We start from the raw sequence: 17,000 nt of genomic DNA on the forward strand, positions 1-17,000 counted from the left end.
GTATTGGGTTCCAACTCACCTACATTCTATGTTCCCAAAAGATAGTCCTCTTATGGAGATGTGGGGAGGAGGAAGGTGACCAGTTACATATATTTTGTTCCTGCAGGATTCTCTCCCCTTTTTGGAAAAAGTACAACTATTGTTACGTAAAATCACAGATCTCATTTCTGACCAAATCCCCTTAAAAATAAACAGGCATTCAATATTAAAAGGAAACTGTCACCCCAAAAATCGAAGATGAGCTAAGCCCACCGGCATCAGGGGCTTGTCTACAGCATTCTGTAATGCTGTACATAAGCCCCCAATGTAACCTGAAAGATGAGAAAAAGAGGTTCGATTATACTCACCTAGGCTGGCGGTCCAATCCGATGGGCGTCGCGGTCCGGGGCTTCCCATCTTCTTATGATGATGTCCTCTTCTTGTCTTAAGGCTGCGGTTCCAGCGCAGGTGTACTTTTTCTGCCCTGTAGAGGACAGAGCAAAGTACTGCAGTGCACAGGCGCCGGGCCTCTCAGAACTTTCCCAGCGCATGCACATTACAGTTCTTTGCTCTGCCCTCAACAGGGCAGACAAAGTACACCTGCGCGGGAGCCACAGCCTGAAGACAAGAAGAGACTATATTATGAATTCAAGAAAGTGCATCCCTCTGCTTTTGAAAAAAGACACCGCTCCAACAATTTCCCTCTAGTTTTCAAAAACTAATGATGTGATGTTAATGGATGAACTCACCTTTATGATCAACAATTACTATGAACTTTTCTGCGCAACCTGGTTTTATTGTCTGGAACTTAGATCTTCTGCTGATTATCTTTCTCTTATTGGGGGAAGCTGTGTCCGTTATTTTTGGGCCCCACCATTCAACACCCTTCCCCATCTCCTTTCCTCCCTTTTTCACCCTCCCCTCACTCGTTTCTTTGTCCTTCTTCTGCTTTTCGCTCTTTTCTCTCTTTTTCATTGTATGTTCCTAAGACTGTGTTATTCAAATCAGTCTATGTGGACATGGTTGTGGAATTATATATCTTTTTAATGTATATGTTTTTCTATATCAGTACAGTTAGTGGAATTACATATTAATTTTTCTTTTTCATAAATTAAATAAACATAAATTTAAAAAGAAAGATTTATAGAAAATAGCTTTAACTTTCTTTAGTTAGATTTGCAGTTATTTACTTAATGTAAGTTATGCAATTAGTACAGATTGGAATTAATGCTTGATTTCCATGTTATATTCAGATTACTATTTTCTACTAAAGTTCTTCATTTTTGCCCTTTTTATTGCTGGAGGGGGATGTCTACTTTGTTAGCCAAGAGACTCATGCTGACCACAATGCTTTTTATTGTTAAACTATGCTGCTATTTTAAAGGCATTGTCCTATCTATAGATCATCAGTACGAGATTCATAATTTTGAAATGCAAATTAAAAAATATCATTTAAAATGCTGAATAATATTTGTTTTCTATTTAAAGCAATCTGAGAATAATTATGCTTCTTTAAAAAGTTGCGCTGACTTGTGTTTTAGATTCCAGTCTCTAAGTGCACTGAGGACTGTCCGCCAGGTTATCGAAGGATCTTAAGGAAAGAAAGGCATAAGTGCTGCTTCGAATGTCTGCAGTGTTCTGATGGAGAAATATCTAATGAAACAGGTAGTACATTACATTTATTCTGATCTTTACTAGGGTTGAGCGAAACGGGTCGTTCATTTTCAAAAGTCGCCGACTTTTGGCAAAGTCGGGTTTCATGAAACCCGGTCCGACCCCTGTGCGGGGTCGGCCATGCGGTACGCGACTTTCGCGCCAAAGTCGCGTTTCAATGACGCGAAAAGCGCCATTTCTCAGCCAATGAAGGTGAACGCAGAGTGTGGGCAGCGTGATGACATAGGTCCTGGTCCCCACCATCTTAGAGAAGGGCATTGCAGTGATTGGCTTGCTGTCTACGGCGTCACAGGGGCTATAAAGGGGCGTTCCCGCCGACCGCCATCTCACTGCTGCTGATCTGAGCTTAGGGAGAGGTTGCTGCCGCTTCATTAGAAGCAGGGAGAGCGTTAAGCAGGGTCCATAAACCACCAAACCGCTTGTGCTGTAGCGATTTCCACTGTCCAACACCACCTTCGGTGTGCAGGGACAGTGGAAGCTACATTTTTTTTTTTTCCTCAGCGCTGTAGCTCATTGGGCTGCCCTAGAAGGGCACAAATCCTCTTGTTCCTTCCTTTCTGCACAGCTATCTTTTTTGTTTGTCCACACTTTTTATTTAATTTGTGCATCAGTCCACTCCTTATTGCTGCCTGCCATACCTGGCTGAGATTACTGCAGGGAGATAGTAATTGTAGGACAGTCCCTGTTTTTTTTTTTTTTTTTTGGGAGATTAAGATTGGCATTTCTGCTAGAGTGCCATCCCTGTGTTAAAACAGTGGGAGATTAATATTGCCCTTTCTGCTTGTGTGCCAGTCTTGACTCCTGTGTGTGCCATCTCTCACTCAGTGGGCCATAGAAAGCCTATTATTTTTTTGCTTGACTTGGGTTCTAAAATCTACCTGAAAAAAAATCACTACATCAATCATTGGGAGAAAAATATTGGCCTCAGGGCTTGTGTGCCACTCCTGACTCCTGTGTGTGCCATCTCTCACTCAGTGGGCCATAGAAAGCCTTTTTTTTATTATTTGGTTTCTAAATTGTCCCTGAAAAAATCATTTTATCTTATTTGGTTTCTAAAGTCTCCCTGAAAAAAAAAAAAAAATAAAATAGGTGGGAGATTAATATTGACATTTGTGCTTGAGTGACAGTCCTGCGTGTGTGGCATCTCTGTGATTTGGTGCCACAGAAAGCAGAGTGTGTAACATTGGGCCTGATTTTCCTTGTGGTCTCACCAACCTGTAAAGGGATATTGAAATCATACTGAAGTTATAGCTCACCGTGTAAGTTGTTTGACAGCAACAAATAAAGTTACTTTGGTTAAGTTTTTAAAACAATGAGGAAGTCTTGTGCAAGAGGTCGTGGCCGTGGGCGTTCATTGTCAGCTGGTAATGATGGTAGTGGTAGTGGAGCATCAGGTGGTCATGGGGATAAAAATATTTCACCTAAGTCTGGAGCTGTGGAGCCAGATTCGTTGTCTGGCTACACAAGGCCTCGAACGCTCTCTTTTCTGGGAGTAGGAAAACCGCTTTTAAAGCCGGAGCAGCAACAGCAAGTTTTGGCTTACCTTGCAGACTCAGCCTCTAGCTCTTTTGCCTCCTCTTCTGAAACTGGTAAATGTAAAAACAGCGCGTCGCTTGTGGATGTTCATGGTCAGAGACAAGTCGCTTCCTTGTCCTCTTCAGCAAAAACAACAACAAGAGAGAAGGATGCAGCAGGCAACACAACGGGTTACTCCATGGAGCTCTTTACACATACCGTCCCTGGCTTAGAAAGTGAAACACTTAGCAGGCCATGCCCATTACAAGTAGATTCTGACATGGAGTGCACTGATGCACAGCCACAGCCAGAGTAATATGCTGCTCCTTTGACTCAGACCACAACATTGCCCTCTCAGGGTACTGATCCACAATCAGACCCTGATGAGACTATGTTGCCCCGCCACGAACGCTATACCACCGACCGACACGGTGACACAGACGAAGTTGCACACGAGCTCGAAGAGAAGGTAATAGATGACCCAGTTGTTGACCCCGATTGGCAGCCATTGGGGGAACAGGGTGCAGGCGGCAGTAGTTCAGAAGCGGAGGTGGAGGAGGGGCCGCAGCAGGCATCAACATCGCAACAGGTTCCATCTGCCGGTCCCGTATCTGGGCCAAAACGCGTGTCAAAGCCAAAACCTGTTGGAGGACAGCGTGGCCATCCGGTTAAAGCTCAGTCTGCAATCCCTGAAAAGGGATCCGATGCTAGGAAGAGTGCAGTCTGGCATTTTTTTAAACAACATCCAATTGATCAGCGCAAAGTCATCTGTCAAAAATGTTCAACTAGCTTAAGCAGAGGTCAGAATCTGAAAAGTCTCAATACTAGTTGCATGCATAGACACTTAACCACCATGCATTTTCAAGCCTGGACTAACTACCAAACGTCCCTTAAGGTTGTAGCACCCTCGGCCAATGAAGCTAGTCAGCAACGCAACATCCCTTCCGTCACTGTAAGGCCACCATTTTCCGCACCACCGGCAGTATCTGTGCAGGTTTCTTTGCCAGCCAAAAGCAGTCAGGGTCAGGGAATCACCAGTTTTGTAGGAGGAAATATTGCATCTAGGGCACCGGCGGAAACAATACCGTCTCCAACCATCTCTCAGTCTGCCATGTCCACCGGCACACCCAAAAGTTCCACGATCTCCAGCTCTCCAGTCCAGCTCACCCTACATGAGACTCTGGTTAGAAAAAGGAAGTACTTATCCTCGCATCCGCGTACACAGGGTTTTAACGCCCACATAGCTAGACTAATCTCGTTAGAGATGATGCCCTACCGTTTAGTTGAAAGCGAAGCTTTCAAAGCCCTGATGGAGTACGTTGAACCACGATACGAGCTACCCAGTCGACACTTTTTTTCCAGAAAAGCCATCCCAGCCCTGCACCAGCATGTTAAACAGCGCATCGTCCATGCACTCAGGCAATCTGTGAGTACAAAGGTGCACCTGACTACAGATGCATGGACCAGTAGGCATGGCCAGGGACGTTATGTGTCCATCACGGCACACTGGGTGAATGTGGTGGATGCAGGCTCCACAGGGGACATCAATTTCGGGACAGTTGTGCCTAGCCCACAGTCTAGGAAACAGTTGGCTGTAGGCGTTCGCACCCCCTCCTCCTCCTCCTCGTCCTCCTGCAGAAGCGACAGCTCTTCCACAGACCGCAGTCGGCCAACCACTCCATCGGCAGATGACACTGTTGCACAACAGTTGTCCCATTATGGGCCAGCTACTGGGAAGCGTCAGCAGGCTGTATTGGCTATGAAGTGTTTGGGCGACAACAGACACACCGCGGAAGTTCTGTCCGAGTTCTTGCAACAAGAAACGCAGTCGTGGCTGGGCACAGTAGATCTTGAGGCAGGCAAGGTAGTGAGTGATAACGGAAGGAATTTCATGGCTGCCATCTCCCTTTCCCAACTGAAACACATTCCTTGCCTGGCTCACACCTTAAACCTGGTGGTGCAGTGCTTATTGAAAACTTATCCTGGGTTCTCCGACCTGCTCCTCAAAGTGCGTGGACTTTGCTCACATATCCGACGTTCGCCTGTACACTCCAGCCGTATGCAGACCTATCAGCGGTCTTTGAACCTTCCCCAGCATTGCCTAATCATAGACGTTGCAACAAGGTGGAACTCAACACTGCACATGCTTCAGAGACTGTGCCAACAGAGGCGGGCTGTTATGTTTTTGTGGGAGGATACACATACACGGGCAGGCAGTAGGATGGCAGACATGGAGTTGTCTGGTGTGCAGTGGTCGAAGATACAAGACATGTGTCAAGTCCTTCAGTGTTTTGAGGAATGCACACGGCTGGTTAGTGCAGACAACGCCATAATAAGCATGAGCATCCCCCTAATGTGTCTGCTGATGCAAAGTTTGACGCACATAAAGGATCAGGCGTCTGCACCAGAGGAAGAGGAAAGCCTTGATGACAGTCAGCCATTGTCTGGTCAGGGCAGTGTACAGGACGAGGTAGCGGGCGAAGAGGAGGTGGAGGACGAGGAGGATGATGGGGATGAGTTTATTTTTAATGAGGAAGCTTTCCCGGGGGCACTGGAAATTGGTTGCGTGGCAAGGCCGGGTTCTGGTTTTTTGAGGGACACAAGGGACGTAGATTTGCCTGAAACTGCCCCTCAACCAATCACAACCGGAGATTTGTCAACTGGAACTTTGGCCCACATGGCGGATTATGCCTTACGTATCCTAAAAAGGGACACACGCATTACGAAAATGATGAACGATGACGATTACTGGTTGGCCTGCCTCCTTGATCCACGCTATAAAGGCAAATTGCAAAATATTATGCCACATGAGAACTTGGAACTAATATTAGCAACCAAACAATCAACTGTTGTTGACCGTTTGCTTCAGGCATTCCCAGCACACAGCGCACGTGATCGTTCTCACACGAGCTCCAGGGGCCAGCAGACTAGGAGTGTTAGGGGTGCACACATCAGAAGTGGCGTTGGACAGAGGGGTTTTCTGACCAGGTTGTGGACTGATTTTGCTATGATCGCAGACAGGACAGGTACTGCTGCATCAATTGAAAGTGACAGGAGACAACATTTGTCCAGTATGGTTACTAACTATTTTTCATCCCTTATCAATGTTCTCCCTCAACCGTCATTCCCATTTGATTACTGGGCATCAAAATTAGACACCTGGCCAGAATTGGCAGAATATGCATTGCAGGAGCTTACTTGCCCGGCAGCTAGTGTCCTATCAGAAAGAGTATTCAGTGCTGCAGGTTCAATATTAACCAAAAAAAGGACTCGTCTGGCTACCCAAAATGTTGATGATCTAACATTCATTAAAATGAACCACAACTGGATTTCGAAATCTTTTGCCCCACCTTGCCCGGCCGACACCTAGCTTTCCTATGAAAAGCTCTTGCCTGTGGACTACTGTGAATTACTTTTCTAATGTCTAATTTGCTGCAGCTGATTGTACAGCATACGACATGTTTACACCTCCCTAAATGGCCAAACTCCCCACACGGGGCCGTGGTATCGCGACTAGGCGCAAGCACCCGTGAGACTGCTGTTTGTCTGAAGAGGTGGGTGTGCTCGCTTTTGGTTGACGGCATTGCTACTGGGTCCCTCATAGTACAATAAAGTGTCTCTGGCGGTGGTGGTGCGCACCCAACGTCAGACACACTGTTGTAACATGAGGGGCCCTGGGCCTGTACCGCCGGCCACAAGAGAGTTCACCCACCCCCAGGTCAAACATTGCTCTACCACTTCCACAGTTATCTCTCACACTTCCACCAATGTTTAGTCTATGCGCTGACATCCTTCCATACCTGCCACTGACAATACCATTACCATTACCATTGTACTTAACATAGTCAGGGGCAGTGTCCTCTATTTACCACAGTAAATACTTTGCGCTAAATTAGTACGTCTGAAACAACGCAGAGGATCCCACCCCTGAACCTAATGATTGCACCCTTTAGTGTTTTTGTTTTGTTTTAATGCGAGACATTCACATTTATTTGTTGTTTTGGACTACTAACTGGCAGACACTCATTACAATCGGCCTCCGTTGACCAGACCACTGCTGCCCGTGTACACCTGGAACCAATTATAAAGTGCCTACAGCCAGCCCATTTTATTATGTTAGGCCTTGGAAGCCTGTCTGCGGTCCCTCCTTCCAATAGGCCTCCACTGACCTGACCACTGCTGCCCGTGTACCCCTGGAACCAATTATAAAGTGCCTACAGCCAGCCCATTTTATTATGTTAGGCCTTGGAAGCCTGTCTGCGGTCCCTCCTTCCACTAGGCCTCCAATGACCAGACCACTGCTGCCCGTGTACCCCTGGAACCAATTATAAAGTGCCTACAGCCAGCCCATTTTATTATGTTAGGCCTTGGAAGCCTGTCTGCGGTCCCTCCTTCCACTAGGCCTCCAATGACCAGACCACTGCTGCCCGTGTACCCCTGGAACCAATTATAAAGTGCCTACAGCCAGCCCATTTTATTATGTTAGGCCTTGGAAGCCTGTCTGCGGTCCCTCCTTCCACTAGGCCTCCACTGACCAGACCACTGCTGCCCGTGTACCCCTGGAACCAATTATAAAGTGCCTACAGCCAGCCCATTTTATTATGTTAGGCCTTGGAAGCCTGTCTGCGGTCCCTCCTTCCACTAGGCCTCCACTGACCTGACCACTGCTGCCCGTGTACCCCTGGAACCAATTATAAAGTGCCTACAGCCAGCCCATTTTATTATGTTAGGCCTTGGAAGCCTGTCTGCGGTCCCTCCTTCCACTAGGCCTCCAATGACCAGACCACTGCTGCCCGTGTACACCTGGAACCAATTATAAAGTGCCTACAGCCAGCCCATTTTATTATGTTAGGCCTTGGAAGCCTGTCTGTGGTCCCTCCTTCCACTAGGCCTCCACTGACCTGACCACTGCTGCCCGTGTACCCCTAGAACCAATTATAAAGTGCCTACAGCCAGCCCATTTTATTATGTTAGGCCTTGGAAGCCTGTCTGCGGTCCCTCCTTCCACTAGGCCTCCAATGACCAGACCACTGCTGCCCGTGTCCCCCTGGAACCAATTATAAAGTGCCTACAGCCAGCCCATTTTATTATGTTAGGCCTTGGAAGCCTGTCTGCGGTCCCTCCTTCCACTAGGCCTCCACTGACCTGACCACTGCTGCCCGTGTACCCCTGGAACCAATTATAAAGTGCCTACAGCCAGCCCATTTTATTATGTTAGGCCTTGGAAGCCTGTCTGCGGTCCCTCCTTCCACTAGGCCTCCACTGACCTGACCACTGCTGCCCGTGTACCCCTGGAACCAATTATAAAGTGCCTACAGCCAGCCCATTTTATTATGTTAGGCCTTGGAAGCCTGTCTGCGGTCCCTCCTTCCACTAGGCCTCCAATGACCAGACCACTGCTGCCCGTGTACCCCTGGAACCTATTTTACAGTGCATAGAGCCTATTTTTTTATTTTATTTAATATTAATAAAGCCATGATGGACTACACTGTACCACGCTATGAGCTACCCAGTTGACAATTCTTTTGCGAGAAAAGCCATCCCACCCCTCCACCAGCATGATAAAGACCACATTGTCCTTTCATTCTGTCAATCTGTGAGTCCAAAGGTACACCTGACAACAGACACGTGGAGCGGTAGGCATGGCCACGGAAGGTTACGTGTCCTTTGTGGCGCAATGGGTTAATGTATTGGATGCATGGTCCACACAGGGGACAGCCTGGTAAGTCTGTCTGCAGTCCCTAATTCAAGTTGTCCTCAAATGAATAAATCTGAGCTTCCACCTTCTGGCTCTCATTAACTGCTGTTTTTTAAAAGATTGTTGGTTCCGGCCTACTAACGGTGTCTGCCCCTGCCTGGTGTTGTCCTCAACTGAACAAAGCTGAGCTTCCACCTTCTGGCTCTCTTTAAGTGCTGTGTTTTTAAAAATAGGTGGTTATGGGCCTACTAACGGTGTCTGCCCCTGCCTGGTGTTGTCCTCAACTGAATAAAGCTGAGCTTCTACCTTCTGGCTCTCATTAAGTGCTGTTTTTTAAAAGATTGGTGGTTCCGGCCTACTAACGGTGTCTGCCCCTGCCTGGTGTTGTCCTCAACTGAATGAAGCTGAGCTTCTACCTTCTGGCTCTCATTAAGTGCTGTTTTTTAAAAAATTGGTGGTTCCGGCCTACTAACGGTGTCTGCCCCTCCCTGGTGTTGTCCTCAACTGAACAAAGCTGAGCTTCCACCTTCTGGCTCTTTTTAAGTGCTGTGGTTTTAAAAATAGGTGGTTATGGGCCTACTGACGGTGTCTGCCCCTGCCTGGTGTTGTCCTCAACTGAATAAAGCTGAGCTTCTACCTTCTGGCTCTGATTAAGCTTTTTTTTTTTTTTTTTTTTAATTGCTGGATGGGGCCTAATACCTCTGTTTGCTGCTCCCTGGTGTTTGTCCTCAACTGAATAAAGCTGAGCTTCTACCTTCTGGCTCTCATTAAGTGCTGTTTTTTAAAAGATTGGTGGTTCCAGCCTACTAACGGTGTCTGCCCCTGCCTGGTGTTGTCCTCAACTGAATAAAGCTGAGCTTCTACCTTCTGGCTCTCATTAAGTGCTGATTTTTAAAAGATTGGTGGTTCCGGCCTACTAACGGTGTCTGCCCCTCCCTGGTGATGTCCTCAACTGAATAAAGCTGAGCTTCTACCTTCTGGCTTTTGGCCTACAGTAGCAAATATTAAACTGCATTTGGCCTATTAGTGTGTTTGGGCCCTTAAAACAGTGTCTGCTGCTCCTGGGTTTGCTACTCCACTCAACAAAGCAATGCCGCCTGTTTAGTCCTGTTACCAATTTTGAACTGCATTTAGCCTACTTTATTCTTTGGCCCTATATCTGTTTCCTCCTCATCCTGCCCATTCCCCAGCCACTGCTAGATGAGTCTGCTGGTACATTGACCTAGACCACTACATTCCCCTTGCACTCTACACAGCCAGAATCTGACCCTGCTGAAAGTAAGGTTCCCCTTCCCGCATGTTATACCACCTTACACAGGGACAAAGAGGAAGGTGCAGATGAAAGTGCAGGTTCCTTCATCAGGTGGGGGGGCATACTCGTTGGCGACGTCACTGGCACAGGGCCCCTCAGAGTACGCAAAAGTGTCACTGCTGGTGGGAGGCGCCCCCGCCGTGCAAACACACCGCTGTACTTTGAGGGGCCCTGTGCCAGTGCCAATGCCAACGAGGGGGCCTCCCTGCTTGCTCAGGATCACAGCACTTGCAACGTTGAAATACTTACCTCTCCCTGCTCCACTGCCGTGACGTAGTCCACGTTTCCTGGGCCCATTAAAACCTTGAACCAGCCCTACCCCCAACAACTTTTGCCAAATGACCCCCAACTTCCAATGCCCAACTATTATTATAAAGTTAATTAAGATTGACAAGCTTCAGAAACAAGAATGGATGTTTTTGCCATTAAAATGGGCACTGTAGGTGTTTTCCTGGCCTCCACTCACTGCCGACTATGCTTCCCCATTGACTTGCATTGGGTTTCGTGTTTCGGTCGATCCCCGACTTTTAGCGATAATCGGCCGACTGCACTCGACTCGACTCTGGACAAAGTCGGGTTTCACAAAACCCGACTCGACCTTAAAAAAATAAAAGTCGCTCAACCCTAATCTTTACATATTTCCCAAAGGTTTTTCATTTTATAAGTTGTTTGTTTTTAAATGTATTGAATAAGTACATTTCTGATTGTTTGCATATGTGTTTGTGCTGCTTTTTGAATAGGGAAATATTTTGAGAGCTGATATGAGAAATTTGATAGGTGATTATTAGAAATGAACAGATTGTTGGCAATACAAATTTCAGTGTTGTAGAATTTTTTTCCAAAATATCTAATTTTTGACTACTGGGATAGTAGAAGATGAGTGGTAGAAAGAAAGAACTTTGAGGATTCGACCAAGATGGTCAGTGGCAATGACACCACGAACAGCATAACCCACCCTTTTTTCTGTCTACTGAAAGGCTCGCTGCTTACAATTAAAATGGACGCTTTGCAGGCACAGCATCTTGAGATGGAGCAATACGCTATACTGGGTGATGCTACACAGCCAAGCCTCATCTCATATTCTCAACACAAATTGGGTTATAATGAGGAGGAGGAAGAGGAACAAGAGCTGGTTGCTTGCGTTACAGATGGTAATACCCACACAACCTTCACCCTGTCTGTTAAAGGGACACTGTCACCTGAATTTGGAGGGAACAATCTTTAGCCATAGGGGCGGGGTTTTTGGGTGTTTGATTCACCCGTTCCTCACCCGCTGGCTGCATGCTGGCTGCAATATGGGATTGAAGTTCATTCTCTGTCCTCCATAGTACACGCCTGCGCAAGGCAAGGTGAATCAAACACTCAAAAACTCCGCCCCTATGGCTAAAGATTGTTCCCTCCAAATTCAGGTGACAGTGTCCCTTTAAGTACAGATGACCTATAGATGAGGAGGAGAGGGAGGATGAGAAGGAAAACAAGGATGCGCATTTGTTCACTTGGTGGGGACAGGGAAATCTTGGCTGTTGGCAGTCTGGAACACATGGCTGAAATGATGTTCTGCTGCCTTTATTGTGACCCTCGTGTTGTAAGCATTTTGGCCAACACTAATTGATTGTTCATCCTTCTAGACGCACGCTGCAAGGAAAGCTTTCCTTATCTCCTTTCTGTGGTGAACAGTTCTTATAAAACATTGCAGTACCATACGACCAAAGTTGAAGAATTATTTAAAAAATTCCCATCTGACAACTCTGGCGCCTGAGGTCAATGTTCCTTGGACAACCAAGGAGTATAGATGAAGGAGACACACACCAGATGCTGCAGAGGCAGTTGAACATTCTTAAATGTCTGGGACAGATTTCTCAGACCCTTCCAATGTCCAGAACTGGACCAACATCCTCAGTGATGCCTCTGTGACTTACAACTATTGAGTATCCAAGCTAGGCATGTGGCATGAACTGTCTCTCTACACCTTGGAGGTCCTGGTCTGCCGCTAGCGTTTCATCAGAGCGAGGTATTAGTGCCACCGGGGGTATTATAACCTATAGGCATATCCACCTGTCAATTGAAAATGCTGACAGGCTGATTCTTATCAAAATGAACAAGGGCTGGATTGGGCCAGACATCTCTACTCCACAGAATGACATAAGTGGAACATAACTCAAATGCAGGTTTTTTTGTTTTGGTTCTGGTGCATTCTCATGCCTTCCCACAAAAATATTGGTATACGCTTCAGGATTTTGTCTTTTTGTGTCGTCCTCATCCTCCTCCAACAGCATCATATCAGAAGGGTGATCATGCTACAATCGCTATACATTTTCTAAGGGTGTTTATGATGCTCACATTAACAATTTTTAGAGGCCTATTTCGAACATTCTTTTATATATGTATAACCCACAGAGGTAAATGTTTTTCTTTTCTTTTCAATGTTCTTTTTATTGAATTTTCATAAAAGATAAACACATTTTTACATCCAACAGTTTAAAGAGATGGGCATAAACATTACAACTATTATGAGAAACAGATAGATTACAAGAGTATCTATTGAGCTATATAGATGGCCTTAGACTTGAATTAGGAAAAATAATGAGTAAATATAGGTATTGTCTAGCACTATCCGTTTATCAGGAAGCTAAATTTGGCTGCTTTAAAATCAATCCTATAGTAAGAGAAATACAAAAATGGGGGGAAGTAGAGAAAACATAGATGAAGATAGAAGGGGTAATCATAAGGGAATGGAGGTAGGGGGGTATGGGGGGAGCACCATGTTTTGGTTTAGGTGACAATGAGAATTATGTATTTTATCTGTCATTGGCGTCTCTCTCTGAAAGTAATCCAGGGGTTCCATATCTCCTTGAACTTTGTATGTGTATGATTTACTAAGGACACCACCTCGGCCATGTGATATAATTGATCTGTTTTCTTTAGTAAATGTTGAGAATTTGATATCTTCGTGGACTTCCAATAGGTAGGGAATAAAAGTTTGGCAGCAGCCAATATATTTTGGGCTAAGGTGTTAGCTCCTGGGGGCCCGGGCCAAACAGAAAAGTTTAGGAGTGCAATCTCTGGTGTTATTTTAGCTTTTTTCCCTATTATGCCTTGAATGGTTTTCTCCGTCATCAACCAGAAATTACGTATAATTGGGCATGTCCACCATATGTGAAAATAGTCACCATCTTTGGATCCACAGCACCAGCATTTGGCATCGGAGTTCGCCCTCCAAAATTGGATTTGTGTTTGTGAGATATACCATCTGGACACTACTTTGAAGGCATTTTCCTGGGTTTTAACGCATTTTGTAGGGCCATAGGAAGAGTTATAAATATATTGCACTTGTTCTTGTGAGAACGTGTATCCAAGATTATTTTCCCATTTTAATATGTAAGCTCTTTTAGGACTAAGCTCTGACGTTAAGAGTGTTTGATATATTATGGATAGAATTTTTGTAGGTCTAGATGACATGGAGCACAGCGTCTCAAACTTGGTGGGTTTACGTGACATGTCTGAGTAATATTGTATTTTCTTTAGTGTATCTTTAAGTGTAGAATAGTGCATGAAATTAAAGTTCTTACGTATATCTGCTAGTGGAAGGAGTGCTGCATCCTCCATCATCTGGTCTAGTGGGATATTTTTGACTTGGTCTTTTAATGAGGGAACTAAGATATCAGAGAGTGTTATCAATGGAGACGAAGGAGGGGCAAGTGAGTGACAAGTTTTGGTCCAAATCTTTAGGAGAGTTCATGTGAGTGGGTTGGGGTGTGGGGAGGGTGGCTGACTTTTTGTGTGGACCAGTAAGAGTGATCTAAGGGGGAGGGTGATATTTCATTTTCTATTTCTATTGACTGCTTATCTTGGGAATTTCGTATTATGCTTATTGTATGAGATAATACTGCAGCGTAATAGTATTTCTTTATATCAGGAGCTCCCATTCCTCCTTTTCTCCTAGGTAGTGTCAATGTACGAAAAGCTATACAGGGTTTTGCATTTTTCCATATACAGTTGGAAAAGAGTGAATTTACCTTAGTGAGAAAGGTATCTGGGATATGGATGGGTAAAGTTTGGAATAGGTAAGTAAATTTGGGTAATATCAGGCTCTTAATCATATTTTTCCTTCCCATCCACGAGAGGTACGGATCTCTCCAGGATTGGATTGTTGCAGCAGTCTGTTCTAGTAATGAGTAATAGTTGATTTCAAGCAGTTCTTTATCAGTTCTACTTATTTTGATCCCTAGATAATTAATGTAGCGTTTGGGCCATGAGAATGAGTATAGGTCTTTCACTTTTTTAAGAGCGTGTAGGGGGACGTTAAGATCCAATGCTTCTGATTTGGACATATTAACCTTGAAGTTTGATAGATTGCTATATTCATTTAAAACCTTTAAGAGAGCGGGAAAGCTTCTAAGAGGTTTAGTCATTATGACCAAAAGGTCATCGGCACAATCCGCGGTTTTGTGGTCAGTCTTCCCAATTTTTATGCCCTCTATTTCTTGATTTTGTTGTGTAGAGATTAGTAGGGGCTCTATCACTAGCACAAACAACAGTGGCGACAATGGACATCCCTGTCGCATGCCGTTTTTAATGGAAAACGTATCTGTTAATGAGTTATTGATTCCAATATGGGCCGTTGGGCATTTGTACATCTTCATTATGGTGGAGATTAGCTGTTGAGGGAAGCCAAACCCATACAGTCTCTTCTAGGTAGGTCCAGTCCACCCTGTCGAAGGCCTTTTCTGCATCAGTTCCAAGGAAAACTATGGGGAGTTTACTCTTTCTTGCATATTGCATAAGGTGTAGTATTTTATGTGAATTGTCCTTCCCCTCTCTTCCCCCCACAAAACCCACTTGATTCAAGGATATTAACTCTGGAAGAAATTCAGCTATTCTGCGTGCTATCATACTCGCAAACAGCTTCAAATCAACATTTAGTAACGATATCGGCCTGTAGCTACTACAAAGCTCTTGGTCTTTGCCTTCTTTATAGATTAATGTGATTTTAGCTTCCAATGCCTGGTGTGGGAGAAGTATAGAGGAGAAGGATTTATAGTATGTTATTGAGAGACCATCAGGACTGGGGGCTTGCCCGACAGGACTCTTGGACAGGGCGGACTGGAGCTCCTCCACTCGGAATGGCCTGGACAGTTTATGTTGTTGCATCTCTGATAATTGGGGCAGTCTCAGGTGGGCCAGAGAGTTTTTAATGTCCTGTTTCCTTTTTAATTTATCTATGTCTGGTTCTGATTGGCGTATATTGTAGAGCTGTTTATAGTAGGGTAGGGATTCTTTTTCTATTTGTGTATAGTCTTGTGTACTTAGTCCGTTTGACATTTTTATTGAATGTATGTAAGTGCAGGCTTGACGTCATCTAATTCTTGAGAGCATGAATTTAGTAGCTTTGTCCCCATGAACGAACATTCTAGTTCGCCATGATGCATACCACTTAGCAGATTTTATGTTTAGTATATCTTTTAGTTTTTGCCTTTTTTTTGTCAGTTCAATCATTAGTTGTAAGTTAGTCTGTTTTTTATGCTGTGTTTCTAAATCAAATATTTCTTTGTATAGTGCGTTCAATTCTTTCTGCCTCTATTTATTTTGATATGAGGTGATTGAAATTAGTTCTCCTCTAATTATAGATTTGTGCGCTTCCCACACAATTGGGGATGTAATGTCACCTGTAGCATTTTGGTCAAAGTATTGTTTAAGCGTTTTCGTGATGCAGGTGTAGGTCTCAGGATGTGCCAGTGTTGTTTCATTTAGTTGCCACATTCTGTTAGTGGAGAAGGGCTTGGCTAGCATCATCTGTAGTGTTACAATGGAGTGGTCTGAATATATATTGGGGTGTATACTGGAATTTTGAGCATTTGAGAGTAATTTCCTCGGGATAAATATGTAGTCAAGTCAGTGGTAAGTCTTGTGGGGGTGGGAGTAATAGGTGAAGTCTCGGTCAGTCGGATGTAGGTACCTCCAAATATCGATCATTTGCATAGTTCCCAATAGTGTTTTGATCCTAGCAAGGTCTCTAAAGGATATAGCGCTTTTCTTTTTTGTAGTATCAATTAATGGTTCTAATGCCACGTTTAAGTCTCCCCCTATGATGAGGGTCCCTTCTCTGAATTCTTCTATTCTCTTGAGTGTTTTCAGTAGCCATTTTAAATGCTTCTTGTTGGGAGCATATAGATTGCAGATGGTAGATAAGTTCCCAGCTAAGAGGCCTTTAACTAGGACATATCGACCATTGGGGTCTGTCATTATTTTATGGGGTTGGAAGGGTATTCCTTTCGCTATAGCTACTGATGTGCCTCTCGAGCCCGCTTGTGTTGTGGTAGCGTGGAACCATGTGTCGTAATGGGTACGTTCAAAGTTGGGGAGTTTATCTGGTTTAAAATGTGTTTCTTGAATCATTAAGATGTCTACTCTCTGTTTTTTTAGTGCATCTAGTGTGTGTCGCCTAGAGATCGGAGAATTGAGTCCATGTGCGTTAAGGGAAGCGAAGGTGATTACCTTATTGTGTTCAGCCATTTGTAGAGGTTTGGGGAGGATCTTGAGTCTTTCGTATGGACGTCTGCTGAAGATCTAAATGCCTCATGATGTGAGGGTGAGGATGGGGAGATGGGGGAGGGGTAAGACAAGAGGTAAGACAAGGAAGGGGTGGAAATAAGAAAACAAGGTTATTTTTAAACATTTAGAATTTAGAAAGTTCAGAAAGAAGAAAGAAATGGTATATGTGAAATTAACAACAAGAACTGGTATTAACCTTTTAGCAAATTAGATCTGCAAGCTTGGGGGAGAATTGCTTACTAAAACCCAGGACCCCAAGAGTATCCACCT

Source organism: Ranitomeya variabilis, chromosome 1 (assembly GCF_051348905.1).
Source record: "Ranitomeya variabilis isolate aRanVar5 chromosome 1, aRanVar5.hap1, whole genome shotgun sequence".
NCBI lineage: Eukaryota > Metazoa > Chordata > Amphibia > Anura > Dendrobatidae > Ranitomeya > Ranitomeya variabilis.